The sequence below is a fragment of the Bubalus bubalis genome, chromosome 14 (genome assembly GCF_019923935.1).
Source record: "Bubalus bubalis isolate 160015118507 breed Murrah chromosome 14, NDDB_SH_1, whole genome shotgun sequence".
NCBI classification, from domain to species: domain Eukaryota; kingdom Metazoa; phylum Chordata; class Mammalia; order Artiodactyla; family Bovidae; genus Bubalus; species Bubalus bubalis.
In genome coordinates, this window is record NC_059170.1 from 71,928,835 (window position 1) to 71,943,794 (window position 14,960).

The 14,960-nt window shown below is 40.0% G+C and overlaps 1 protein-coding gene and 1 long non-coding RNA gene across 11 annotated transcripts in view; one reads left to right on the forward strand and one right to left on the reverse strand.

Annotated features, from left to right (window-relative positions):
• The window catches only part of PRKCQ (protein kinase C theta), a 188,195-nt gene that overhangs the window by 139,863 nt on the left and 33,372 nt on the right, over window positions 1-14,960 (forward strand). The gene's annotated exons all lie outside the window — the stretch shown is intronic.
• The window catches only part of LOC123464905, a 29,953-nt gene continuing 24,360 nt past the window's right edge, over window positions 9,368-14,960 (reverse strand). For all 4 annotated transcript variants that reach the window (XR_006640000.1, XR_006640001.1, XR_006639998.1 and 1 more), the window contains one exon: window positions 9,368-9,548. This is a non-coding gene — a long non-coding RNA (uncharacterized LOC123464905). The remainder of the gene's footprint in view (window positions 9,549-14,960) is intronic.

Genomic DNA, 14,960 nt, shown 5'->3' on the forward strand with positions numbered 1-14,960 from the left:
TAAGAGTCAGACACGACTGAGCGACTTCACTTTCACATTCCACTTTCATGCACTGGAGAAGGAAATGGCAACCCACTCCAGTGTTCTTGCCTGGAGAATCCCAGGGACGGAGAAGCCCGGTAGGCTGCAGTCCATGTGGTCGCACAGAGTCAGACACGACTGAAGCGACTTAGCAGCAGCAACCCTAAAAATACTTAATTTTAGTAAAAACCAAATAGTAAGCAACTATAAAGTCTTACATTAGGAGCTTTTCTTATTTTGTGGCTTGAAAGTTCTTAAAATTTCTTAAAACATGTTTTCTGATAGTGAATATTTCAGTATGGCACAAAAAAAAGTTTACTAATAGACCCAAAAATCTTTAGTTGGTCTGTAAAAGCCCAAAGTAGATAAACTTGTATTCAGTAATTAGTGTTTCAGTATTTCATCTTACTTGGAAATTATCTAGATATTTAATGACTATCCATAATTTAACTTCGCAAAACTTGGGTTTCAGATTACCACAAAGTTTTGAGGAAACTATTTTACAAGTTACCTAAAACCTGTTATCCCATTTACATCAATTTGACTCATTTGTTCTAAATAATTATGTTTACACTACCCACAAAAGCTTCATAAGACATTGGACAAATTATCCATCACCCCCTAAGATATTTTTCTTGCTAAAAAAAACTTTGTAACAGAGATAACCTGAACTTATTTGACCAGTAAAACTAGAATTAAGTTGTACGTTTGCATTATTTTAGTGATAATAATTCAGAGCACGTATTTTAGTTAACCCAACAAACTTCAACAAGCTTTTATTTACTAAAGATTACCTCTGATCATGTGAACTTGAGAAGCATTTGGACCAGTTTCTGTTATAGGTATACTTTGCTTTATTGAACTTCACAAATATTGCATTTTTTTCTTTAATAAATTAAAGCTTTATGGCAACCTTGCATTGAGCAAGTCTGTTGGTGCCATTTTTCCAACAGCATTTTCTCACTTACGTCTGTGTCACATTTTGTATTCTTGCAATATTTCAAACTTTTATAGTATTACATTACAGTCATCTCTGATGTTACTGTTGTAATTGTTTTGGGCATCATGAACTATGCCCATGTAAGATGGCAAACTTAACACATCATTGACCAGAGATGTATAAATACATCTTTTATTATATGAATGTTATTGGCTGGAGATGTATCAGTATATTTTTAGAGCATGATACAATTAACAGCAGATGCTAGAGCTTACAAGATTGATCAAGAATTCATTATATAACTTACAGTTATTGTTGTCATTCACATTTTACTCCATTAGGTTTTTGGTTCAAATTTGTGTCTATTATAAATACAGGTCTATTACCATAAAACTTTCAAAAATGATGCATTACTAATTTTCTTATTTCTAAAAGATCCCCCACAAAGATCCACCTTGCCAACTATCAGGTAAAATAAAAGAACATATTCTAGAGAAAATAATACCCATAGGACTAAAAAGAATGTCTCCAGAAAGTGTAAAGTCTGCTCTTCTGGGGGGAAGCACAGTGAAGCCCAGTGTGTTTGTAATACGTGTTCTGTCCTTGCACAGAGGTGCCTCCTGTTGCACCTATCACACACTCAAAATATTCAGTGTATTTCAGTCGCTCAGTCGTGTCTGACTCTTTGCAACCCCATGGACTGCAGCATGCCAGGCTTCCATGTCCAACACCTACTCCTGGAGCTTACTCAAACTCATGTCCATTGAGTCGATGATGCCATCCAACCATCTCATCCTCTGTCGTCCCCTTCTCTTCCTGCCTTCAATCTTTCCCAGCATCAGGGTCTTCTCCAATGAGTCAGTTCTTTGCATCTGGTGGCCATAGTATTGGAGCTTCAGCATCAATCATTCCAATGAATATTCAGGACTGATCTCCTTTAGGATGGACTGGTTGGATCTCCTTGCAGTCCAAGGGCCTCTCAAGAGTCTTCTCCAACACCACAGTTCAAAAGCATCAATTCTTTGGCACTCAGCTTTCTTTATAGTCCAACTCTTACATCCATACATGACTACTGGAAAAACTATAGCTTTGACTAGACAGACCTTTGTCAGCAAAGTAATGTCTCTGCTTTTTAATATGCTGTCTAAGTTGGTCGTAGCTTTTCTTCCAAGGAGCAAGCATCTTTTAATTTCATGGCTGCAGTCACCATCTGTAGTGATTTTGAAGCCCAGAAAAATAGTCTGAGCCACTTTCATCAAGAGGCTCTTTAGTTCCTCTTCACTTTCTGCTATAAGGGTGATGTCATCTGCATATTTGAGGTTATTGATATTTCTCCCATCAATCTTAATTCCAGCTTGTGCTTCATCCAGCCTGACATTTCACATAATGTACTCTGCATATAAGTTAAATATGCAGGGTGACAATATACAGCCTTAACGTACTCCTTTCCCAATTTGGAACTAGTCTGTTGTTCCATGTCTGGTTCTAACTGTTGCTTCTTGACCTGCATACAGATTTCTCCAGAGGCAGGTAAGGTGGTCTGGTATTCCCATCTCTTTCATAATTTTCCACAGTTTGCTGTGATCTACATGGTCAAAGGCTTTGGCATAATCAGTAAAGCAGAAGTAGATGTTTTTCTGGAATTCTCTTGCTTTTTCTATGATCCAGTGGATGTTGGCAATTTGATCTCTGGTTCCTCTGCCTTTTCTAAATCCAGCTTGAACATATGGAAATTCATGGTTCATGTACTGTTGAAGCCTGGCTTGGAGAATTTTGAGCATTACTTTGCTAGTGTGTGTGATGAGTGCAATTGTGCGGTAGTTTGAACATTCTTTGGCATGGCCCTTCTTTGGGATTGGAATGAAACCACCTTTTCCAGTCATGTGGCCACTGCTGAATTTTCCAAATTTGCCGGCACATTGAGTGAAGCACTTTCACAGCATCATCTTTTAGGATTTGAAATAGCTCAACTGGAATTCCATCACTTCCACTATCAGAATGCTTTAATAAGACATGTACAAAGTTTCCAATAAATACATTAAGTGCAAAAAAAGTGTTGATACTGACTCAAACGCAGGTGTTTCAATATTCACTCACATAGCAAATCGCTGGCCGCAGGTGCTGGTTTCTGCAAAAATGCCCCTGTTGGTAACGTGTTCGTTGGCACACGTTCAGTGTGTTCAGACTGCTCCACTGAGCGGCCGTTTCTCCGTCTCTCCCCCTCTCTTCAGGTCCCCTAGCGTCTGAGGCACGAAGTTGAAAGTAGTAGACCAGTTAATAACCCTACAGTGGCCTCTAAAGTTCAGTGACAGGAAAAGACACACATTACTCACTTTTAAGTCAAAAGCTAGAAAGAATTAGGCTTTGGGATGAAGGCGTGTTGGAAGGTAAGATATGTCGAAAGATAGGCCTCTTGCACCAACCGTTAGTCCAGGTGTGAACCTAAGGGAAGTTAAAAGTGCAACTCCAGTGAACACAGGAGTGATAAGAAAGTGAAACAGCATTATGATGGCTGTGGAGGAAAGTTTAATAGTCTGGATCACTCACATCAGCCACACTATTCCCTTAAGCCAAAGCCTAACCCAGAGCTGGGCCCTGCTCGCTCCATCTCTGTGAGAGCCAGGAGAGGAAGGGAGCGGCAGAAGGAAAGTCTGAAGCCAGCAGAGGTTGGTTTGTGAGCTTTAAGAAGCCATACACATAACATGAGAGTGTAAGGTGAAGCGGCAAGTGCTGATGTAGAAGCTACTGCAAATTACCTAGAAGGTCTAGATTATCTAGAAACTATCTACAAGGTCTAAGGTAATTAACAAAGGAGGCTACACCAGTACATTTTCAGTGCAGATGATACAGCGTTATATTAGAAGAAGATGCCATCTAGGACTTTCATAGCTCGAGAGAAGTCAGTGCCTGGTGTCAAAGGACAAACCGACTCTCTTATTAGGTGCTAATGCAACTGTGACTTTAAGTTAAAAGCAATGGTCATTTACTACTCCAAAAATCCTAGAGCCCTTAAGAATTATGCTAAATCCACGCTGCCTGTGCTCTGTAAATGGAACAACAAAGCCTGAATGACAGCACCTCTGTTTCCAGCATGGTTTACTGAATATTTTAAGTTTACTGTTGAGATCTACTCAGAAAAAAAAGATTCCTTTCAAAATACTACTGCTCCTTGATAAGGCATGTGGTCTCCCAAGAGCTCTGATGGAGATGTACAATGAACTTACTGTTTCCATATCTGCTACCACAACTTCCATTCTGCAGCCCAAGGACCAAGGTGTGATTTCAATTCTCAAGTCTTATTCTCTAACATATACGTTTTGTAAGGCTCTGCACCACAGATGTTCATTCCTGATGAATCTGGGCAAGTCAGTTGAAAACCTTCTGGAAAGGACTCCCCATTCTAGATGCCATTGAGGACGTTTGTGATTCACGGGAAGAAATCAAAATATCAGCACCAGCGGGAGTTGGAAAGAAGTTGATTCCAACCTTAATGGATGACTTTTAGGCATTCATGACCTTGGTGGAAGTAATTGCAGATGTGGTGGAATTAGAAGTGGAGCCTGAAGATGTGACTGAATTGATACAATTTCATGATAAAACTTTAATGGATGAGGACTGACTTCAGTGGATGAGCAAAGAGTGGTTTTTGACTTAGAACCTAATTCTGGTAAAGATGCTGTGAAGATTGTTGAAATGACCACAAAGCATTTAGAATATTATATAAACTTAATTGTTAAAGCAGTAGCAGGGTTTGAGAGAATTGATCCCAATTTTGAAAGACATTCCATGCATAAAATGCTATCAAATAGCATTGCCCACTTTGGAGAGATCATTCATGAAATGAAGAGTCAATCAATAAACCACTGTTATCTTATTTTAAGAAATTAGCATAGCTACACCACCTTCAGCAGTCACCACCCTGATTAGTCTGCAGCCACCCACACTGACGTAAAACCCTCAACCTGCAAAAAGATTATGGCTTCATGAAGGCTCAGATAGTGAGCATTTTTTTTTAGCAATAAAATATTTTTAATTAAGGTACATACATTTTCAAGCATAATGCTATTGCACACTTATAGCCCATGCTGCTGCTGCTGCTAAGTCGCTTCAGTCGTGTTCGACTCTGTGTGACCCCATAGACGGCAGCCCACCAGGCTCCCCCGTCCCTGGGATTCTCCAGGCAAGAACACTGGAGTGGGTTGCCATTTCCTTCTCCAATGCAGGAAAGTGAAAAGGGAAAGTGAAGTGGCTCAGTCGTGTCCGACTCCTAGCGACCCCATGGACTGCAGCCTACCAGGCTCCTCCGTCCATGAGATTTTCCAACTTATAGCCCATAGTATAGTGTAAATATGAGCCTTATATGCACTAGGAAATACAAAAATTCATGTGACTTGATTTATTGTGATATTAGTTTTTATTGTAGCTGTCTGAAATTGGACCTGTAATATCGCTGAGGTATGCCTGTGTATTTCTGGGAGACTTAGGAATACTTACTTCATATAAGTGCTTAATTCTCTTCAAACCAACTAAATGGAACTCATTTTTGTTTTTTTTTAACAGTTTTAGTAATACCATTAGAAGGTGAAAAATAACCATACAACACGTGTATACAGACACATGAACATAAACAGAGATACAGAGACCTTATAGCTTTCATTTTAAAATTAATGGCATGAATCAGGTACAGTAACATTGCCTTCTCCAATAAGAAATTTACTACTTACAAAAGAGGCTGGATCTAAGTTGTTTACCTGGTAGAGAAATAAGTTAAAGTTACCTGCTCAGATGGCTAACGCATTTTCACTAAAGTTTGTGGGGAAGACATGTAGGAGATTTTTTGTTTTGTTTTGTTCACCTAAGTTTCGAATGGCAGAAAGTGAAGAGGAACTAAGGAGCTTCTTGATGAAAGTGAAAGAGGAGAGTGAAAAGGCTGGCTTAAAACTCAACATTCAAAAAATGAAGATCATTGCATCCAGTCCCATCACTTCATGGCAAAAAGATGGAGAAACAATGGGAACAGTGATGGCTTTTGGGGGGGTCTCCAAAATCACTGCAGATGGTGACTGCAGCCATGAGATTAAAAGACTCTTGCTCCTTGGAAGAAAAGTTATGACCAACCTAGACAGCATATTAAAAAGCAGAGACATTACTTTGCTGACAAAGGTCCGTCTAGTCAAAGTTATGGTTTTTCCAGTGGTCATGTATGGGTGTGAGTTGGATCATAAAGAAAGCTGAGCGCAGAAGAATTGATGCTTTTGAACTGTGGTGCTGGAGAAGACTCTTGAGAGTCCCTTGGACTGCAAGGAGATCCAACCAGTCCATCCTAAAGGAAATCAGTCCTGAATATTTATTGGAAGGACTGATGCTGAAGCTAAAGCTCCAATACTTTGGCCACCTGATGCAAAGAACTGACTCATCGGAAAAGACCCTGATGCTGGGAAAGATTGAAGGCAGGAAGAGAAGGGGACGATAGAGGATGAGATGGTTGGATGGCATCACTGACTCAGTGGACCTGAGTTTGAGTGAGCTCCGGGAGTTGGTGACGCAGGGGCAAGCCTGGCGTGCGTCGGTGCATGGGGTCACAAAGAAGCAGACTCGACTGAGCGGCTGAACTGAAGTTTCAAATGACTTTCTCCCTTTTATTTTCTTACTGATAAGAATTACCTCCCTAAAGTTTAGATAACATTTACATCTCAAAGGCATGGGAATAGAATGCAGGTTCCTCCAAGAAGGACTTTGGTTTCCTAAGGCCAGAATTTTTATACGATTAATACATACGGGGCTTTTGAGATAAATAGGGGTGGCTGTGGCCTTAGTGGAAGAGATAGTTGAATTTTGAACTGCTTCTAGAGCTGAATTTCTGGTTTTGCAAAATGTTTAAGATCATGACAGTAGCTCTTAATTCCTCAAAGAATTGGGTTGCAGCTTAAATGACGGCTTACATTGATCTACCCCATCCCAACTGGATTATCCTTAATTCATTCTTTCCTTGTATATCAGGGAGAAGATTTCTAACTAAAATGGATATCAAAAAATTTCTATGTTCTGGAGTTAGAGCTGTTTGCCTTTGGAATGTTTTAGTAAATCCTTTCACAAAGGCGATAGGTTTTTTATTTCCCTCTGGGGTGTACCCAGATTTATTTTGGCTTAAGGGAAGATGCCTAAAAGAAAAAAATTTCTATGATGCTGTCAGTATGAACTGCCATTTTCTGACCAACTTCTTATCACTGAACTATTTTTTTTTTAAATCCTTGTAAATATCTCACCAGTTTTTAGTCAGGGCAAACAGCAAATATTTCTTGCAATATAGAACCATCCCTTGTACTTAAGAGGTGTCCCCAAAGCGGATATAAAAGTTACTGTCTTTTCCTTTCTCATGGATTGATAAAGATCCAGGAGAGCTAATTCAGGGAAGAGTTCTCTCCTGAGCTGACTTCTGCCAGTTTTCCTGGGATCCCATATGCAGGCTTGAAGTGGGGTGTACAGTAGAGAGTGTGTCTCTGGAATCTACCAAAACTGGGTCATTGTTTCTCATTAATTTAAATTTTAGTTAGCCTTAGCTGCTTAAGGGAATAATGTAGCAATTTACCAGAAAATCCCTCAGTCTCGACAATCCTGGGAGGAGCCTTTATGGGGGTCTTCCATTGAGGGTAGATATGGGGCTGTCTGCAAGTCCACTGACTTGGTGGACTTTTGTTTATGATCTTGTGTTCTCTTCAGAGTAGAAAGACAATTTAGATCAGATTACTAGAATGAGTGCCTAAATAAAGGGGGACAGAAGGGAGCAGTAAAGGTTAGGTAATGTCTATCTTACAGTCTGTTTTAGGCACCTCCTGTATCTTTAGTATTTCATTAGTCTGTTGCAACAAATTTTTAATGACACTCCTTTGACATCTTGAAGCCTTTTGAAGGCTTCTGCATACCAGCTAACACATCATTAACAGGAGACATATTAGTCCATCTTTTGCTACCTGAATATTATTGACCAGAGACTTATCAATATGTTTTTAGATCATGATACAGTTAACATCACTGTGCAGAGTTGTTAAGAGCTTGGAGCTGATCAGAGGTTCATTATACAACATAATTGTCATTATCATTCACATCTGGCTCCATTAGGTTTTTGTTCCAACCTCGCGTATATTATAAACACAAGTTTATTACCAACATTTTCAAAAATGATGCATTGGGAAATTTCTTATTTCTAAAGAGCACCCCCGTCACACACACACGCAAAGATCCACTTTGTCGACTGTCAGGTAAAATAAAAGAACATATTCAAGAGGAAATAATACCCACAAGAACCCCCCCCCACCCCAGAAAAATGCATCCAGCAGTCTGCTTTTCCAGGGGAAAGTGTATTTGTAACAGATGTTCTGTCCCCTGCACTGCAGTGTCTGCTACATTCTGCCTGTCACACTCTCATGAAACATTAGAATGCTTTAGTAAGACATGTACAAAATTTCAAATAAATACATTAAGTCCAAAATTAAAAGTTGTTGATATTTACTCAAATGCAGGTAGTTCAATATTCACTTACATAATGAATTGCCAGCCACAGGCGTTAGTTTCCACACACACAAAAAAACCCAGTTGATAATGTGTTAAAACAGGTATCCCCATTCTGTGTGTTTGATTTGGAAGGTCTTATTTTCAAGTGTACTTTTTAAATCATCTCAACTAACTTCCCCCATAATGGCTGTGGTCATTTCCCTGAGGGCTGGTAGGACCCTCAGCCACAAAGGTAGCTCAGCCACTTTTCTGTCCAGCCATATTTTGGCCCCCAGACTGACGCAATACGCAGGTGGCACACTTAACTCTTTTAGAATTGAAAGGTCCCATCTTTTTCTGGCTAAGCCTTTTGGGTCTCTCAGAGACAGGTGAATAAGCAGGGTGTGCTGTGGGGCTTGTGTGGTTTTTATACAATGCACATACCCCATTGCATGGATGTTTGAGGTGGGCAGGTGACTCAGTGTCACTCTAAGCCATTCCATAACTATCCTGTCCTAACCCAGGAGTCTCTGGGTGAGGTGGTGAGCATCTAGCAGCTTTTGAGTGCTCAATCCATGCCCACCAATTTTGTGGCTTTTCTTGCCTCTGAAATTCCCATCAACAGTAGCCTTTATTTGCATAAGACAAACAAATGTACACCTTAACACACCAGGAATAACCAAGAGCTGTCATTGCATCCTGGCCAAGACAAAGACCTCACATGCCACCAACAGTTCCCAGCATGGAACCTGGGACTGGGGGAAGGACCGAACCAGCAAACCCCGCAAATGGAGAACCGTAGCTGCCGCCACAAGCTCCCAGCATGGAGTCTGCAGGGGTCCAAGCACATGGGGAGCTCCAGCCTAAACCGCCAGCAGGTCCTAGCATGGAACTAGGGGCTCCAAGCAAACGGGGGACTGGAAAGCCAATTAAATGTCATCAGGAGCTCAATGCAAAGAGCAGAGCTCAAAACCAAGGGAACTCACCCGCAGCCTTTGTAACGGTGGGAGAGAGAAGTCAGTGGTTTCCTACCTGTGTTTCTCGTCTCTTCAAAGCTGCCAGAAGTTTCCTTCAGATCCTGTCACCATCACCAAACCTGTTAAAACACAAAATTGAGCTGAGTATATTTAGGACTCTAATTGGCTTTATTCAGTGATTCCTGAATTGGGCAGCATCTCAATTAGCAAATAAAAAGGAGCTCTGAGGAGCCTGGAAGCCTTTATAGGCAGAAATTGGGGAGGAACAAGGAAAAGGCAGATTGTTTCAGGCAAGACCACCTTCCCTTAGGGGAGGGGAGGGTTTATATCAGGTAGCTGACCTCACTTGCACTGACCAGAAAGTTCCAGATTGACCAGTTAAGACTGCATCACTGGGGAAGGTTGGAACTGCAAATAGGTTAGGTGTTAAGTCTCAGCTGGTGATGTGGGCTTAGCACAGGTGACTAAGCCATGTGGGGCCTATTGTCTCTTTAAAAAAAAAAAAAAGGAAAAGATGCCTCTGTTGTGGGTTTTTCCAAGCATGGGTTGGAAAAAAATTTCCACAACACAGAGTAACCTAGAGCCTATTATACTGAGTGAAGTCAGAAGGAGAAAAACACTGATTGTATGCTAATGTGTATATATATGGAATTTAGAAAGATGGTACTGATTAACCTATTTGCAGAGCAGCAAATGGAGGCAAAGACATTGAGAACAGACTTAGGGACAGGGCTACAGGGGAGAAGGAGAGGGTGGGAGGTATGGAGAAAGTAACATGGAAACATACGTAACAATATGCAAAATAGATAGCCAATGGGAATTTGCTGTCTGACTCAGGAACTCAAACAGGGACTCTGTAACAACCTAGAGGGGTGGGGAGGGAGGTGGAAGGGATATTCAAGTGGGAAGGGACATGGGTAAACCTATGGCTGATTCATGTTGGTGTTTGGTAGAAACCAATGCAATACTGTAATGCAGTTATCCTTCAATTACAAATTTTTTAAAAATTAAAAAACACTTCCAGACACAGAGTAATTCAGAAAGGAGTGAGTTTGTTAAGAACAAAAAGCAGAGATAATGAGGGCGCAGCAAGTAGAGCAGGCTGGCTCAAGGGAGCACCGACGCTTTCATGGGTTAGTAGCCAATTTTTATAGCCTCAAGACAAAGACAGTTCCTGCTGGAAGGGTGGCATTAGGTGATCGGTTAGGGTGGGCATTTTTACCTAATATAGGGTCAGGGAGCTGCCAGTTAAGGGGCTCATGGCAACAGTTACTGTGGGCCTCAGTCAGTTCCAGAGATGATCTTGGTTCCAGGCTCTGGACCTGTGACCTTGGTATGGGACTCCACAGGATCTAACACTTTGGGTTTGTTTTGTTTTTAAGGAAATAATCGTTCCTTAGAAATGAAAAGTAAACTGTGGTCTACATTCATCTGTGTCTCCTTTGAATCCTGAAAGGCCCATCTGTATTCAAGTGTTGGGTTGGCCATAATGCGCATTCTAATTTTTCTGTAAAATCTTAAGATGAAACCCAAATGAGCTTTTTAGCCAACACGGTAGTTTCAGTAGCTTTACGATGTCGCACCTACAAGACGTAGTAGATCACAGAGCACATCTCCAGGACCCTCCCCCTTCTTCAGGCCAAACGTGAGTGAACGCCCAGCTGTTTTGCAGGCGTCCAAATGCAGAGTCCTCAATTTGACATAAGGAGTGAGAATGCTGTTGTTAATTCATGTGCTTACACCACCACCCTCGACTTCCACACACCCTGAGAGAATCAGATGACTCTTCTCTGTCAATATTACCTTGCAATGTCTCTTTTATGAAACAGAAAACTGAGTTTCACTTACCCTTCCTAATAGAACACACAAGGCTGGCCTTGCCGCAGTCACTCCTCTGCTCATGAATTCAGAGGAAGAGTTGATGCCTGATGCTTCCCGTGACTTTCAACAAGTCACCTAACGTTTCTTTGTAACCTCGATTCTCCCCTTTTAGCCTCCAAGGGACAGCATTAAAGAATATATAGCATTTGCAGAGAAGTTTGAATCCTTTGTGGAGAAAAGTGCCATATGAACTGCAAGGTATTATCTAAAATAGAAGAAAAACTCCTTCAGCATGCTAGTTTAAAAAAAAAAAAAAAAAGTCAAACTGTGAAAATTCCCGTAGTTTGAAGGTAAAATCCATTAAGACTGCTGGAAGGTTTTTAATGGCAAGCATTTCATTCAGAAACTCCCTTGTCTAAAGCTTGCAAAAACACTTTAATTCATAAACACTCTGGTTGAGTTAGGAGTGCTGACAATGATCACAGTTTGAGCAAGGAAAAGAAAACCACATAAGCCGCATCCTCAAAAACACTTATCCATGAACTAAGATGAGAATTAACTTTTTGTGTTGTCCCCATTCATAGGTAAGTCCTTTTTTTTTATTTCATAAAGTAGTTAATGTTTTTTATTCTTTATTTGGAGGAAAATTGCTTTACAATGATGTGTTGGGTCCTGCCATACAATAACGCAGTTCAGCCATGATTATACAGATATATTACCTCCCTCTTGATTCTCTCTGCCCTCCCCGCTCCCACCCCTCTAGGTCATCACAGAACACCAGGCTGGACTCCTGTGTTATATAGCATATGTCTCTTTTCTTTACAGGACTCTGCCAGTTTTTTATACTATGAATGCTTGAAAACTGTTATTTCAGAAATTGCCCATCACTCTGACGTGTTTCAGATGCCCTTTCTATGCAACTAAACTGATTTGGCAGATGTTCGATTCACAATTTACAACAACAAAAAAAGAATAGTTTAGTGGGTATATAGTAAATTTCTGTTGTACTCAAAACTCTAGCCTCAGGTCCCACCCTCTCCCAAGACGCTAATGGTAATGGGTAATTCATGCACAAATATGCAGGAACACCTTCTGCCTGCAGGTGTTGCCTGCTGAGTCGAAAATGCCATGCCCTTTCCACACGCCTGCTCTTAAGCTCACATGTATTTTCTCACCTTGATGTGATTTGTGTAACGTTTCCTCAAGGCTCACGTGCCATCATTATCGGTTGGTTCCTGCATCAGCTATTCTCCCAAAGCCCCAGACACCAGCTTCTCACAAAACACCAGCCTTTTGCAACTGCTTCGAGCACATGTGGAAAGAACCTCTTGTCTGCAAATCCACTCTGCCTCCTTTGAAGGCTTAAAGAGGATCTCCCCCATAAATATCTTTCAGATTCACCAAATCCTACTTAATTGCCTTTATCTTTCACCTCCTCAGGCTTCTCAGCTGATAAAACCTGGAAAGGTGGTTTTGTTCCTGTGGTTTGCCTTTCTGTAACTGCATTCGTATGCATCTTTCCATTTCTCCATGTAAATAGTACTTTCCCTTGATATCGAGAAGCATGTTTTCTTTTTTTAGCTGGAAACGTGTGCAACTCCCTGTTGTGGAGGCTAGGGGTTGGAGTGGGTAGCATGCTTTCCGCATGTGGCCACTTAACTGGCGCGAGATTTGCAAGAATTCTAAAGTCATCACATACCTTCTTGGTCGTTATGAAGGTATATTTCTATATATATATTTCTCTCTATATATATAGAGAGAGAACACATAGGAATATAGAACATGTTTCATTTGTTCTAACAAAATAATAACAATACACATAATAAAGGTAACTATGTATGGAGTTCTTACTCTGTGGCACAGGGCTAAATACTGATCTGGAGAATTTCCTTTTAGACACGGACCGACGGCCCTTCATTCTTCAGGGTGCACCACCCCACACTTGCCACTGGCTGTGATAGGACATAGCCCAGGCTTGAGCTGAAGTCTGTTCTCCAGTTTCCATGTTGTTATACTATCCTCTTGGATGTTACAGCACATATGCTTCAAAACACAGGATTCTCCGAAAAGCATACTGGGATACTTGGATTTTTTCTTTTTGGCCACCCTGTGGGGCATGTGGAATCTGAGTTCCCTGACCAGGGATTGAACCTGTGCCCCTTGCATTAGAAGCACAAGGTCTTAACCACTGGACTGCCAAAAAAGTCCTTATACTTGAACATTTTTAATAAATATTTGAATTCTAATTTTATTGTTTCAAACATGCAAATCATCTCATATAAAGTTTACTACATTAACTCACTAGCCCTTGGGAGAAGGAAAAAACCTGAAAAAATGACCGTAATTATTCTTTTCCTCCTTTTATTTTTTCTGGAAAGGGAATCTATATTTCTGACCTTATTTGCATGATATTTACCATGTTCTCCATGTAATCTCAAAATTATTACAAGTTTGATAAAATCATAAAATCTCTAATGCTAAAAAGTTCTCACTTTGCTGATAATTATGCACATTTGGCAACTGTTCCCTTATTGGTTCAGTACTTGACTCGCTAGTCATCGTGACTGAATAATTTCCCATGTTCTTTATTTTCATTGTCCTGTGGAAAACAGATGTAATCCTTCTAAGGAGAAATCAGGTAGAAGCCAGATCATATTAGGATAAGTATACATTTCCCCATTATCAATTCTAGAATGTTCATTCACAAAATGTCTTTTAAAGAATAAGCTCATGTTGTAAGTCCTGGTATGCTGACAGCCCCGGGTCTTGTAATTCCTCCAAAGGACGCTGACATGCAAACACAGTCCTATGAGAATTACACCACTGATTTTGTTAAATCTGTCACTTTAATCTTACACTTAATCATCTTTCGCATTGTCAATGTAAACTTACTTTAATGAGGATTTCCCTTTTAGATCTTTCTGTTACCAATTCTTTTTTAAAATCTTTTTTAAAATTTGTATTATTTTGATTAAAATGATGTAAGAAGTCTTATATCAGATGACTCAGATTTTATCAGGGAGTATCGGGCGCTACCTGATCATGCTGTCTTCATAATGCTAAGCCTGCCAGTTTCAATTTAGTTGAGCTAAAAAAGATAGCATCTTTACATCAAACACTGAATCAAGATGTCCATATCAAATAGCAAACCCCCATGGTAAATACAGAGAATCTACACTATAGAAACATCAGATGATGGAAAACTCACTCACTTATAAATTCTTAAGGAAATTTCATTAGTGTTTTCCCTAGTTATAAAAGTAATTACACCAAAATATACTTTAAAAAGTGGAGAATACACAAAAGCATTAAAGAAGAGAGTCATTTCTAGCTATATCATTCAAAGGTACCCAGAGGTAGGATTTTTGAGTATTTCATCTTTTTTCAGTATTAGTTTCTCATTGCTAATGAAGGGGGGAAGATAACTTTAAAATCTTCAGCAGAGTAGATCATTTTCATATCAAAACCGTATTCCTTAAAACTTGTCTTTCATGTTAAAATTCAGTCAGTTCCAGGAACCCTTCTGTGCTTGTGGATGTATATTTCTCAACATGCATGTATATTATGTATAATAATTATAGTCATAAATAACAGCTGATGTTTATAAAGCATTTACTGTATGCGACTCCATGTTCTAGGCATGTTACATATTTTAAATCATTTCTAGATGGGGAAACAGTGGAAACAGTGTCAGACTTTATTTTTTTGGG